General features: G+C 36.7%; 1 long non-coding RNA gene across 1 annotated transcript in view; it reads right to left on the bottom strand.

Moving 5' to 3' along the window:
- The window catches only part of LOC144961274 (uncharacterized), a 72,293-nt gene that overhangs the window by 16,922 nt on the left and 40,134 nt on the right, over positions 1–15,237 (bottom strand). Inside the window, exon 8 of the long non-coding RNA XR_013643114.1 lies at positions 7,950–8,132. This is a non-coding gene — a long non-coding RNA (uncharacterized LOC144961274). The remainder of the gene's footprint in view (positions 1–7,949; positions 8,133–15,237) is intronic.

The following is a 15,237-nucleotide window of genomic DNA, read 5'->3' as shown; positions in this document are numbered from 1 at the left end:
AGAGAAACTATTCCATCTGTGAAAACACACGAACCAAATGTAAGTGGATGGATGACAACATCTTTAAACTGATGAATGAAAGACGAAAACTAGAACGCAACAGCAATGAATATAAAGAAGCTAATACGATTATAAAACGTGAGTGTAAGAGAGCAAAGGAAGATTATATTGAACATGAATGTCACAAAATTGAAAGACTAAAACGATCTAACATCAAACAATTCTACCAGTCAATACAAGATCTAAGTTGAAAACGCCCAGCCGTGGCAAGAAAATGTGTTAAAGACACAAACGGTGATATAATTATCGACAACAACGACATTTTGGAACGCTGTGCATATACATAACAAATCTATACGCGGATGCCAAAAGAGAGACAAGCTTGGATAAAAAATCATCTACTGTGAACATGGGTCCCCAGATTATGCGAGAAGTAGGAGCTAATTGCAAAGATATGAAAAATGGGAAAGCGGTAGGCCAAGATAGCTTCTCAATAGAATTGATTAACGCCCTTGACGATCTGGGAATAGACATTCTGATAAAAGCCTTTAATGTCTTATATGAATTGCCTAATGTCTTAAGACAATCGGTATTCATTACGATACCCAAAATCAATGTACTATTGACTGTGACCAACACAGAACAATCATCATAATGAGCCCAGCCACAAAAATTATGTTAAGAATACTTATGAAAATAATGAGGAGCAAGATCTCTCTAAAGATAAGTGACAAGCAGTTTGGTTTTGTTTAAGAAAATGGCACGGTAAATGCAATCTTTACATTGAAAACATCGTGCAACGGTCAATCAAAAACAAAAATCACTTTATCTATCCTTCATTGATTATTCCAATCTTGTGATCAAGTACAGCACGATACGCTATTCAAAATCTTAGGAAAGATCGGTATAGACAGTAAAGACCTTCGACTTGTGAAAAACTTATATTGGAATCAAACAGCGTGTTGCAAACTGGATAGTGAAATATCGGACTTCTTTAACATCAAGAATGGAGTAAGACAAGGTTGCGTCTTATCACCGGACCGTTTTAACACATATAGTGAAATAATTTTTTTTTAAAATGAAGGTATGAAAGACGTCGTCGTTGGAGGGCAGAATGTGAATAGCATACGATACGCAGACGATGGTACTCTTATGGTCTATTCTCCAGAACACGTACAGATAATTTTAGATATAGTGGTGTGCAAAAGTGCAGAGATGGCCTGAAACTAAATATGAAGAAAACCGAATGCATGGTGGTCTCAAAGAATGACAACAACACGACCTTCTACTTGTCAAGCAAGTAAAGAAATTTAAATATTTAGGCACTATCATCACCCATGACACACGTGACATAGAGGGTATAAAACAAAGAATAGCAATAGCAAAAACCCTTTTCCATAAAATAAGACCAGTTGTTTCAAACAACAACCTAAACTTGAAGACCAGAATGAAAGTAGTAGAAACATATGTTATAAGTACCCTTTTATACGGTTGTGAAAAGTGGACGCTTGACAAAAAATGTACGAGGAGGTTATAGGCATTTGAGATGTGGGTGTATAGAAGAATGTTGAGGGTATCATGGACAGTGAGGTGTACGAGGAAATGTTGGAGAAGGTGAGAAAGGAAAGAAACTGATCGATAACATCAGAAAGAGGCAGTTACGCTGGGACATGTGTGAGAAGAGACGGAATAGAAAAATTGGTAACATCTGGGATGATCGAAGTAAAGAGAGCTAGAGGAGACAAAGAATGACTTATCTTACCTTACCCGGGTTCCCATCTCTTTCCAGAGGTCGGATGTCATGGCCTTCCATCCTTCACGGTCCATTGCAGCCTCGTTTACCATCTGTCATGCGCCGTCCTGTAGCTTCCTTGATGCCATCTGTCCAGGATTTCCTTTGTCTTCCTCTGCCTCTCTTTCCTTCAATTCTTCCCTCCATTATCCTTTTTTCGAGACTATCATGTCTTCGCATATATCCAAAATATGACAGCTTTTTGTGCTTCACAGTCAAAAGAAGTTCTTTTTGTTTTTGGCCCATTAGGTCGAGGACTTCGATGTTTGTTTTTCTTGCTGTCCAAGGTATTTTCAGCATTCTCCTGTACGTCCACATGTCAAAAGCTTCAATACGTTGTTCTGTCTGCGCGGTTAGTGTCCACGTTTCACAACCATAAAAGAAGATGGACCACACATAGCATTTGGTGCATCTCATTCTGTTCTGATGGAGATATTTGTGTTGGTGAGGATTGGCTTTAGTTTCATGAACGCATTTTTGGCCAGCATTATTCGTCTCCTGATCTCTTTGTCAGACTTTGCATCGGATGTTATCAACTGCCCCAAGTACGTGAACTCCTTTACTTGTTCCACCGAATACTCTTCTATTTCTATATATATGTCTATGGGCTCTTTCTTTTTTGTTATCACCATTGTTTTTGTCTTCTTCGCATTCATGAACAGCCCCTTTTCTTTACTCTCTTCGTTCACTTTTGAAAGTATCTTCTGTATGTCTTCCTTACTTTCCGCCAACAGGACAGTATCGTCAGCGTAACGTAAATTGTTGATGTTGTGGCCACCAACCTTTAACCCTTGTGCTGTTTCTACTTGCCGAAAAATAGATTCTGTGTATAAATTAAACAAGCAAAGAGACATAACACATCCCTGGCGCACTCCTTTCTTGATTTCAATTACATCTGTTGTATCTGCCTGCACTTTTATCTGAGCCTTTTGCTGCCAGTACAGATTAGCGATTAGAGCCACATCAGTCTCTTCCACACCTATTGCCACAAGGTGCTGGATAAATGTCTGATGACTAACAGAATCAAATGCCTTTGAGTAGTCGATAAAACAGGCATATATGTCTTTTTGGACCTCTAAGTATTTTTCTGACAGGATTTTTAAGTCGAAAATTGCCTCCCTGGTGCCACTGTTCTTTTTGATTTCAGTTTGCTGTTCTGAAATCTCACGATCTACTTTTGACGAGATTCTTTTCAGGATTCTTGTAGAGGAGGAGTTTCAGTAGATGGCACATAAGACTGATTGTTCTGTAGTCCGAACACTCAATTGCACCCGCTTTCTTGGGTAGCAGTATGAAGATAGAAGTGCGAAGGTCCTCTGGGATGTATGTTGACTCGTATATTTCATTCATAAGGGCCGTTATCACATCAACACCAAATTCACCCAGTGCTTGCAGCATTTCTGTTGACACCCTATCTATTCCATTTGCCTTCCCTGTTTTCATGCAGTATAGGGCTTTCTCTACTTCTGATCTTAGGATTGTGGGTTCCCGTAGAAAGGACTGTATATGGTTGTCACCTCTGTCCGCATTGAATAGCTCCTCCACGTATTCTTTCCATCTATTGGCGATTCCTTCCACCTCAAAGAGGAGTCTACCTGATTTATCTGTGATGCAACCGCCAGATTGAGAGTTTTTATATGTAAATTTCTTGATTTCAGCAAACATTGGTCCAGGGTTTCTCTCATGTGATAGCTTCTCAATCCGGTGGCACTTTTCATCAAGCCAGTCTTCTTTAGCCTGGATGCACTTTTTCTTTACTGATTTGTCCAGTTCATTGTATCTAGGTGTGCCCTTTGAATGTTTCCGTTCTCTCATAAGATTCAAAATCTCATTCGTCATCCATTCTTTCTTTGCCTCTTTAGATTTTTTGTTTAGCATTTTCTCGTTTGTAATTGTTATTGCACCTTTAAGAGAGGACCATTGTTTATCAATTCTACTCTTATGCGTTTCTTATGTTTCTTTATTTGTGTCTTCTTGTTCTTCCATAAGACAATAATACGTATTTTCTACTTCTACAGCATATTTCGCTCTTGGCTCCTCGTTTCTAAGTTCAGCTAGGTCGTACTTTATGTGTTCGTCCATTTTCTGTTTGGGAATTTTTAATTTAACTTTTATTTTCACCATGATGGGAACATGGTCCGATCCAATGTCAGCACCCGGGAAAGTTTTACATTGGGTCACACAGTTTTTGAATCTGGTTTTGATGAGAAAATAATCTATTTGGTTTCTGCATATATCTCCTGGGCTCTTCCAAGTGTATAGGCGCCTCTTTGGATGTTTGAATATGGTGTTTATTATGGTCATGTCGTGGGACTCGCAAAATTGGACCAGACTTTCACCCCTCTCGTTGGACTCTCCCAGACCACAACTTCCCATGCACGGTGAGATTGCTGCGTTTCCAACTTTCGCATTGGAATCCCCATTACGACAACAATGTCACTTGATTTTATGCATTTGAGGGCCTTGTTTACATTTTCATAATGTGCCTCTACCTCCTCGTCTGGGTGATTACTCGTTGGTGCATAAATTTGTAGGAGCACTAATGACGTATCTAAATAACCTAAAATAGCCAAATGTGACTTAAAAAGCAACACAGATTTCATGCGCACCGCAGAGAATCGGGATTCGTGGAGAGAGCTGACAGGCAACGAGCTCAAGAGCACAAGCCACGATGGATGATAATAACACTTAAAGCGAATTGCTATTATTTGGAAATAAGTATGACGTGAACTCATAATCACTACGTTAGCACAAGATTTTTTGGAAATACGATAATCCAATCATACTTTGTGGTGCGTAACTTTTCTACATATTAAACAGTGTAAAATCTCTAATTTAGGTTTAAAGTAGTTTTTTATAGGTCTTAAAGAAGTAAACTTTTTTTAAAAATATGACATCAATACTCTCCAAAATCTATATTCATTTAAGACCAACTGATTCAAAGGTTGACACAATTTTTTACAACTTTTGATAGAGGGACAACTGAGAAAGAAAAAACAGAAAAAAACACGCGCCATTAATTAAATATCTGACTATAGTTTAATTCAATGTGTCAACAACATCATAGTGATGGGTATTAATGTAATGACTCTGTGTACGACTAGGTTAATTCAATTTAATTATTATCATTCATATGTATGATTTAAGATAAAACGTAATACGTCCATCCAGGACGGAGTTATTTCAGGAATTAACCTAACATAAAATAATCGTCTTACGATGTTTTTAAGTAACAAAAAGTGCTAATACGTTCACGCAGTCAACATTCACACTCACATGCAAAACATGCACAACACAAAATGCGTACGATAGAAAGAACCCTAACATAATTAAACAGAGCCGCGGAACAATTCTTCTTCTTCTTCGTCTTGTGGAAACCTCCAATGTTGTCGAAGGTCACTCTACAGTTTGTAGGGTTTTACGTTGGATGTTTTCTAAGGTGTCGATGTTTTTCTGTGTATATGGGTCCCAAATTGAGCTGCTGTACTCCAAAACCGGTCTAACAATAGTTTTAAAAGCAAGGATTTGAGTTGAAATTGGGCATCTTTTTAAATTGCGGGTGATGTATGCACTTGTTTGATTTGCCTTTGAACCCAGGTGACATAGTTGCTTGTTCCATTTGAGGTTTTTAGCAAACTCAATGCCAAGGTATTTTGCTGTCTTTACATGTTCCAAGTTTTGACCATGAAGTTGTTTTACAGACAATTATATCCACACACATCCAAATAACCATAAATTTTAATACATGTTACAAATACTCTACAGTGTATGGATCAATAAACGACGTAACAATTTATTATGACCTAATTAAATACAAGTTCAATCCGCTTTCGATCATAGACATAAACAAAAACGTGAAGTTCGACTGTTGATTTTTTAAATGAATGACGGGTTGCCTTCACCTTTGATGATTCAAAGCTATAATTAATAATAATAATAATAATAATAATGGTATAGATTTATAGTGCGCCAAACATCCCTTCATCAGGAGGGCTCTGGGCGCATAACATAGATTAACTTAATCATTAAGCCCTAACACAGTACACGAACAACGCTAATTATACACATAATCAAAAGAAAGCCTGTCGGAATAAGAATGTCTTCAATCGACGCTTGAATTCCTCTCGTGAAGACGAAGAACGTATCTCTAGTGGTAGAAAATTCCACAACCTTGGACCAGAATGCTGAAAGGCGCGTTCACCAGCCTTCACTCGACAGCGGGGTGTTTTCAATTTGAGGTCGTTCGTTGATCGAAGCGATCGCTGTGGGTTATACCGTTCAACGAGGTTTGAGAGATATGCTGGTGACGAGCCTTCCAGGCATTTGAAAACGATAGTTGAAGATTTATATTTAATCCGCTGGTCCACTGGCAGCCAATGCATCTGCTGTAGTAATTCGGGAGCTGCAGTTTTCCTGTCTTTCTGCAGTACAACGCGGGCTGCCATGTTCTGTATTTTCTGGAGTTTATTTATTTTGTCCTTTGTGAGACCAACAAACAGTGCATTGGAGTAGTCCATTTTCGGGAATATCAAAGATGTTACCAATTTGTTGCAAGTTTCCTATTAATAAATGGTCTGATTGTTCTGATATTTCTTAGAATGCAGATAACATGTGTTCTCACATTGTTAATATGTTTGTTCATAGACAGATCACTCTCTAAGGTGATGCCGAGATTTTTTGCTGATGTTGTGAGTTGTATTTTGTCATTATCGTTGATTGTCAGTGCCAGTGTAAATGGACCTGTCTTATTATTGGAACTAGCAATGAGTTAGGCTTCAGTCTTGTCGCCATTTAATTTTAATATATTTGCAGACATCCATCTCATCACATGATTGATGCATTGTTCGTAAACAGTTATCTTTGAAACTATATCGGATTGCAAACACATGCTATATATCTGGGTATCGTCGGCGTACATATGGTAAGCGAGAGAATTAACCTTAAGTAGTTTCTGATACGAAAATAAACTGCCCAGCTTAAAATGCATTAAAGACTCATTACGAGATAATGGTTTTATTGAATTGAATAATTTAAATCAAAGGTGAAAGTAAGCAGTCATTGTTGAAACATAAATGACTGCTAAACTTCACTTTTTAAGTAATGTTCTGCACTCTACACATAGCATAACGTGTATTGAATTGGGTCCTAATAATTATTGTTACGTTAATTGAAGTAGTAACCAGCAACATTGTGATATTTTTGACACTTTGAAATAATCGTAAATCTACTACTAAACTTATTTCACATAAACATTTGCTTTACTCTTCTGACACCTTTGTATTGATTGACTTTACATTTGATTTTTATAGGTCAGTGTACACCACTGGAGCAGGATAATACAGCTTTTGAACTGTATTGTAAATTGCGTGACCTTGGATACAGCCATCTCAAATTTGGAGTTCCTCTCGGTCAGAAGATCCAATAAATGTATTTAAAATACCGCCCCTTTAATTTTATTGTAAAACGAGTCTTTCCCAATGACGTATCTAGAGACTTGGCGAAAAAACACCGACTGTTGTAAAAGTTATGTCAAACTTGTGAAGATGAGACCTGGTGTATACACTTGAAATTTAAGGATGGCTTTGAGTTAGAATAAATACTTAATAGCGTTTATATGATGACTAGATGATTATTGATTCTCCACCAACCGAAAGGTGAATAACAACTAAAACTTAAAGAAAACAAACAATGGACTCCCCCCCCCCCCCACACACACACACAACAATCAAAAAAGAAAAAAGGAAAGAAATCAATAAGAAAAAAAATACGATGTCTCATAGAGATTTGTCGGCAGACTGGATACTATATTGAACAATATTTTACGTACTGGTCTAAATAAATACTATTCAAGAAAGTCAAGAAAGATCATCCATTTTCAATCTTTCTAAGCCCGCCAATCATATGCTTCTAGTTCTAAATAGTTATGTGACATTGTTATTCAGTATATAACCTATCCCTGGTTAATTCGAAGGACTGATTGCACACTTCCAAGAAGTTTTGAATCTGAAGAGAAGAAGGTATGTCTACCTCTACTTCCATGTGCAATAATTTTGGAGTGTGATAAACGGAGGCATTGTTTGTGGAATATGCCACAGTGCCGACTTAATACGTATTTAAATGATAAGCTATAATAAGGAAAACGTGACCAGATTCTTACTGTATTTTTTGAATAATGCATGACGCTCCTGTAGTCGTAGGGGAGACCAAAGTCTTGTACATCATCAGGGGATCTTGGTCCTTTTTTTTGTCTTTTCACATCGAGGTACTTGTCTCGGTCAGGGCGTTCGTGCTCGTGGTAAATCCCAATTGCGTGGAGTAGTTCGTGGATAACGATACCTTGCTATAAGTAACAAAGATTAATCATTATTGAATACTACTACTGCCACACTTGCTACTACAACAACAACAACAACAACAACAACAACTACTACTACTACTACTACTACTACTACTACTACTACTACTACTACTACTACTACTACTAATACTACTACTACTACTACTACTAATACTACTACTACTACTACTACTACTACTACTACTACTACTACTACTACTACTACTACTACTACTACTACTATTATTATAATAAATAATAATAATAATAATAATAATAATAATAATAATAATATAATAATAATAATAATAATAATAATAATAATAATAATAATAATAATAATAATATAATAATAATAATAATAATAATAATAATAATAATAATAATAATATAATAATAATAATAATAATAATAATAATAATAATAATAGTAATAATAATAATAATAATAACAATAATAATAATAATAATAATAATAATAATAATAATAATAATAATAATAATAATAATAATAATAATAATAATAATAATAATAATAATAATAATAATAATAATAATAATAATAATATAATAATAATAGTAATAATAATAATAATAACAATAATAATAATAATAAATAATAATAATAATAATAATAATAATAATAATAATAATAATAATAATAATAATAATAATAATAATAATAATAATAATAATAATAATAATAAAAATAATAATAAAACCAAATTATGAATCGAAGATTATCCTACCCTGATACGAAACCATTGAAATTCACAACCAATTACCCATTCTATCTGAATGTATATACAGACAGACAGAATTGTAAATTAATTGTCAATAGATAAACATCTATCTTCAACATCATGGTCGTCATATTGATTTCAAGGAGCAGGGTATTCCATTCTTTGTTAAAGTTTAAAAAATCAAACAAGTAAACAAAACGAGGCAATCTCATTACTGGAATACATTTTCAAACTTTCGTAAATACCTTCCATTTATCGTGCCTTCATCGATGTACAACGATAATACAATAATCCGACAACAAAAATTATAAATGATTGAAAAAAAAAACAGCACACAACATCAATGAAAACAGCCGGCATATTATGTCTAGACAACATTGCGATTTTTCAGTACCAGATTTTTTTTATAATCCTGGAAAATAAAGAATGGTCTAAGTAAATAGACAATCCGTAGCCTCCTCCCAATGTGTGCATGAAATCCTCAGAAAACTTTATCAGATATCTGGGAGTTTCCAATTGCCGGTTAAGTGTACCACACGGTTGCTTGTTTCATCGTACATCGTTCCTTTTAGTTTTCACGGCACCTGCGTGAATCATCACTCCACACGAGTGCCAGACCAGGGTCAGCGAGGCGGAGCTAACTGCCGGCAAACAAACGTAATACGTTACGTATGATTGTTATTTTTCTTATCTTCCCTGCACTATTACATGCCATCAAATATACCCACTGGTCTAGAATAAAATTAGTTGTAAACTATATATACAGCAGCTTTCATTTTCGTATTTCTAAGGACATGTGCTTATTAGAACAGATATATTTTTACCCCCAAAAAGGCCTCTACCGTGTGTAAGTGATTGGCTTGAGTGATTTTTTATTTAATTACAGTAAATTGTTTAAGCACAGAGTACTTGCTTAAAAATCGGGTTATGGTTACATAAGTTCCTAAACTTGATTTTGGTTAAGTTAGAAGCTTGCGATTATTATATTTTTGAAACTGTCATGTCAAGAACAAAGTAAGTCTAGAAATTAGTGAGCAATTTTCATGAGTAATTTTTCATTTAAGATTAAAAGGGTACAGGTAACTGATAAAATTTTGGTTAAATTTGCATTGTGGTATTCCCAATTCTTTAACCTTCTTGTGTTGTTGGTTCCTCTCAGATAACAAAAACATTGGGTTAATGTATGATTAATAACAAAATGAATCACACGCTTGAAATACACTCGCGCTTTGTTAACGAACTATGCAGACTTTGCGGTAGCCGTTCTTTATCAAGAAAACAAAAAATGTCGAGAAAAAAACCAAAATTGTGTTTGAGTCACCAAGACGCATTATTCTTTATGTTTAATATCAACATTTCTGATGACGTTGCGGATAAACATTCAAAAACTGTGTGTTCAAAATGTGACTTCAAAATAAGAACAATCAAATAGGGGTTGCAGCAGTGTAATGCTATCCAATATGAAGGCAATGCTGTTCCAAACGGAACAATTTTGGAAAAATTTGACCCCTCATTGAGTATTGAAAATTGCATCACTTGTTCACATCATGAGGCACTTTCTAATTATAGAGGTAAACCTATTAGAGACGAATCATCCACACAAACAACAGAAAGATCTGTATCATCATCATCATCATCATCATCATCATCATCATCATCATCATCATTATTAGTGAAAAGCAAAGCATCACCGACGGCAGAGCAATCACCACAACTACCACTACCACTACAAACGCAAACACCACTCCCACCACCACCATCCAGGTCTCCAACACCACTACTGTCATCACCAACACCACCACTACCCGCGTGTCTGTCACCACCCATCACTACCAACACCACCACCACTCGCGTCTCCAACACCACTACTGTCGTCACCACCACAACTACCTGCGTGTCTAGCACTGTCACTGTCACCACCATCTCTACCACCACCGCCCTCAATGCCCGTGTCACCATCACCACCAACAATACCACAGCTACCACAATTATCAACAGCACTAACACTATCGTCACCATCAACATGGTCGTCACCCTTAGCACTGTCGTCACAATCATTAGTTTCAGCAGCGCCAGTACTGCACCAAGCACCGCTACTACCGCTAGTAGTACCTAGTACTGATGTTAGAATTGAATTGTCAACTAATGTTTCACAATCCCCAGTTCATCGAACACCGTTACATCCTATGGCAACTGGTCGACATGGCTCTAGTTCAATCCCCGACAACACAGCCTCAACCACGAGGATAAATGGCAAGGATGATCGAACTTTTTTTGAATCGTTTCAAAAATAATAAAACCCAGGAAAGATAGCGCAATTGTACGTAAACCAACCAAAAAAGAAAAGAGCAAGACTCATGCAGAGAGTTAGACGACAAATAGCAGGCTCATCAACACATCTACTAACACACAACAGACAACAGAATTGAAAATACTTCCAATGAACACTAGAAGGGAGGTAAGCGCAAAAGCTGGCGTAAAGGAGCGAGTGAAAATGTCTATGGAAACTGCACTGGCCATGAAAGAAAAAGTAGGCCTCACATATAGTCAGATGAGAATACAGAGGCGATTCTTAAAAATGTCAGGATTGCATCTGCCACACGAAGGAAAGAAAAGAAGATATGGGAAGCAGTTGGTTTCAAATTTTGTGAACATAACACAGAAGGTATTTTTTGTAGATAGCCAACCAATCCCAACAACTTACGGATCCGTTGACAATATTTCTGACTACCTTAAAGCACTGTTAGATGGATATAAGACAAGCAATCAGTTGACATGGCACAATGGAGTCATACCAGAAGACGAAATTTGGGTAAAGATAGGAGCAGATCACGGAAAGGGTAGTTTCAAAGTCTCCATGGCAGTAGCAAATTTAGAAAAATCAAACTCAAATACAAATACACATCTAATTGGAATAGCAAAGGTCAAAGACACACACAACAATTTACACATATTCATGTCCGAGACACAGAGGAAAATTTCTGAATTAAAGCAGGTAGAATGGGATGGGAAGAAGATTTCTATTTTCATTTATGGAGACTACGATTTTTTAAGCAAAGTCTATGGATTGTCAGCGCCACAAGGCACTCGTCCCTGTTTGGGGTGTCTCACGACAAAGCAGGAAATGCAGTCAAAAAATGACAACCCACACACATCACGCACGTTAGAATCATTGAAAACGGATTACGAAAGATTTAGGACAGAAGGACAAGAACAGAAAGAGCACGCAGCACACTACAACAACAGCATACACAGCCCACTCTTGAGTGTAGAAATCAACAAAGTTACACCACCCTACTTACACATCTTGCTAGGGATTACTCTAAAACACCATCGCTAATTAGAAAGAGCTGCAGATGACATTGACAAACGCATACATCACGATACGCATCCGAACCAGACAGAAAACGGTCAGCTTTTTCGAAAATATGGTGATAACTGGAAGGTGGTGGTTCATTTACTTGAGGAAATAAAATTCCTTACTGGATGTGCTGTCATGGAGAATCCTGACCACTATACTGACCAGTCATGGAAAGGACAGCTTAGAATAGCCCAAGAACAATTAAGCAACACCACACACGAACCTTTGACAACAACATCTGGACCAGTGTGCTCACAACTTGATAGAATATTAGATAAACACAGCATCACCCCACAGGCTTATCACAGTAGGTCATTTATAGGAAACCACTGCAACATCTACCTCCGTACAGAGGTCTTTCAAGACATTACATCCACTATCATCACAGAAACACTCAAGAATACAAGTAATCCATTCATCATAGATAAAGCACACTTGGTCAAAGCAACATTTGACTCCCTTAACAAGGCATATGCATTAGTTCACAATGGCTTATCACACACCAATCATATTCCACCTACATCGATTGCAAACATCAAAAGAAACATAGACAATTACATGCAGACCTACAGACATTACTTCGGTAGAAAAATCATTCCAAAGCAACACATTTTAGAACATCACTGCATACCATTTGTAGAGGAATTTAGAATAGGACTTGGTCTGCTCGGAGAACAAGGAGGGAGGATAGTTGATTCATTCAACAATTACAAAGCTAGAGAGGAGAACAAAAGGTACGAGGAATGAAGAGAGGAGGATGAGGACAATCATGGAATGTCACTTGATACAGGTGTCACCAGCTTTGAAAGCCCACGCTCCTAGCATAAAACGAAGGAAACCGAATGATGAAACAAGTAGCAGTGTAGATGAGCCTTAATGGTAAATGAAAACTTTTTGCTATGATCTGAGTTAACATTTATGTACATGAATCCTAAGGCTGTATGCAATGTAATAACATTTGCCTGCATTATGACTATTTCTAGTGGTCACTGACTGTGTACATATAGCATGATGATATATGGAAGTCAATCCTACGATTCTTCATAATGTGTGCAACATTTCTGGCATAACATTTTCTGCATCGTATGATGAGTGTTGTTATTTTAACCAACTGTTTGGTATGGCGTGACGGGGGATTGATGACTTTTTCAGATTGTAGAATGATAACATTGGTCAGTATTGTAACAAGTCTTGCTGTTCAAGTAGATGGGGGCGAGGGGGGGGGGGGATTTGACCTGACAAGTTGTAAATCAAATCCAGATTGCATGAATCTCAGAGTAATCGCCAGGAAGATTTTTGTAGGGTGTAAAGTTCAGTATTATCTCTCTATGTGTGTATGAGTTTAAAAGCGATAGTTCTTGACGAAACATTTTTTTTAATTATTTACTTTTGCCATATGTAGGTATCTATACTTGAAATATGAGGCTTTTTCTCCTCATTGTACCATGACATATATATATCCCATCCAAATAAAAATCATATGTGTATAAAATATAAAAAAAATTTCCAATTGATACAGTACATAAACACGATTATTGATTATAATCCAAATTAATTACAAATCATTACGTTTGGTCATTTTAACTGCAGTGACCTGTTACTGGCAATAACTCGCTGACCCTTGCTAGCCAGGTAGCATGACCTCGTGACCTACTGTCGGTGAGAGCAATGCACTCTCCAACTAAAATGCAAGCTTTATTCCACTGTGACCAGAGTAATCTCCACATACTCAAAGTTTTGGTCTCTCACCAGTGATTTTTCTTTTTCATTGGCATAATCTGTGTTCCATACTCTTTGAAAGATGTACATTTCCAAATATCCTTTGCCATACGGGCATCCAGGTTGTTTTCGAGGTAGTCCTGAATTGCAAATGAGATGGAATGAGACTTGAAATACAGGCGACACGTCGGCTTTGAATTTAATGTCAAATTCAGAACCTTTCAATTTACCGAGATCTGGTTTGATTACATCAGGCAATTCTTCAAACACTTGTATACATGTTTCATGATGATGCTGACATGTCTGTTGCTGGCTTACTCCGAGTAGATTTTTTTACTTTCGTTTGAAACATTTGATCTACCAAAACATTGAGCAATTGTATGGTAGAACGTCCTAACAAGTGTAATGCTATGAATCATCGTCCTGAATAACCCCTGTATGAGTCTCTGACTAGTTTAGCCGAGGATGATATCTGTCCTTCTCTTTTTTTTGGCCCTTCCCTCTCCCTTTCTGCTTCAGTGCCAATCGATCTGATTTATTTGTCCCGATCATCTGACGTTTGCTTTCCTGCTCAGTCTTATTTGTAGCCTCTTTTTCTGCCTTCCTAATAGCAGCCATTGTTAAACAACAAACTATTTAGCAACTATTTAAACATCTAGGTCTAGGAATTAAACCAAATATAACAACATATTCCGTTTTAAGGTATTTGGCCAGGTTTTTAAAGACCCATTTAAAGTGTTTAGTCGGTAGGGGACGGGACATGCGAAACCTGTTTTCACGGCACAGTGGATATTCAACACCGATTTGACAATGGTAATGCCTAAATATAGATCCCAGGAGGCTGTTTTAAGCCACTCGATATATTTCTATTGTTAGAAGAGTTACATTCAGCTTTTTTGTCAGCCAGGAGGGACGACGTGCAATCAGTAAGACAAGAACCATTTTCATTTGACCTGAACAAAAGTTGTCAAGTCGAGTGAGTTTTCGCTACAACTTGCTATTTTGACAGTTTGTCGTGGTGGAAGCAGTCTTCGTAAATGATGTAATTATTACAACAAATGTCATTCAATTCAAGACGTAACAAAACAAAAACACTCTATTTGGTCTGTCGTGGAAATGGTCGGTAACGTAAGGGACGACTCTATGGTTTAAAAATGTCTTTGTGTGTTTGTGTTAAGAATAATGTGAAACTTTACATTTTTGTGATAATTGTAGATTTTCATTGAGGAAAATGGAATACTCACCGCACGCTAAGTTGTGTAAAATATTTGCTTGACAGGGATTCA

Source organism: Berghia stephanieae, unplaced genomic scaffold (genome assembly GCF_034508935.2).
Source record: "Berghia stephanieae isolate SIO BIC M18660-M18661 unplaced genomic scaffold, UCSD_Bste_1.3 scaffold2, whole genome shotgun sequence".
Classification (NCBI taxonomy): Eukaryota; Metazoa; Mollusca; class Gastropoda; order Nudibranchia; family Aeolidiidae; genus Berghia; species Berghia stephanieae.
The sequence above is the reverse complement of the archived record's forward strand: the minus strand, read 5'-3'. Positions and strand labels throughout refer to the sequence as shown.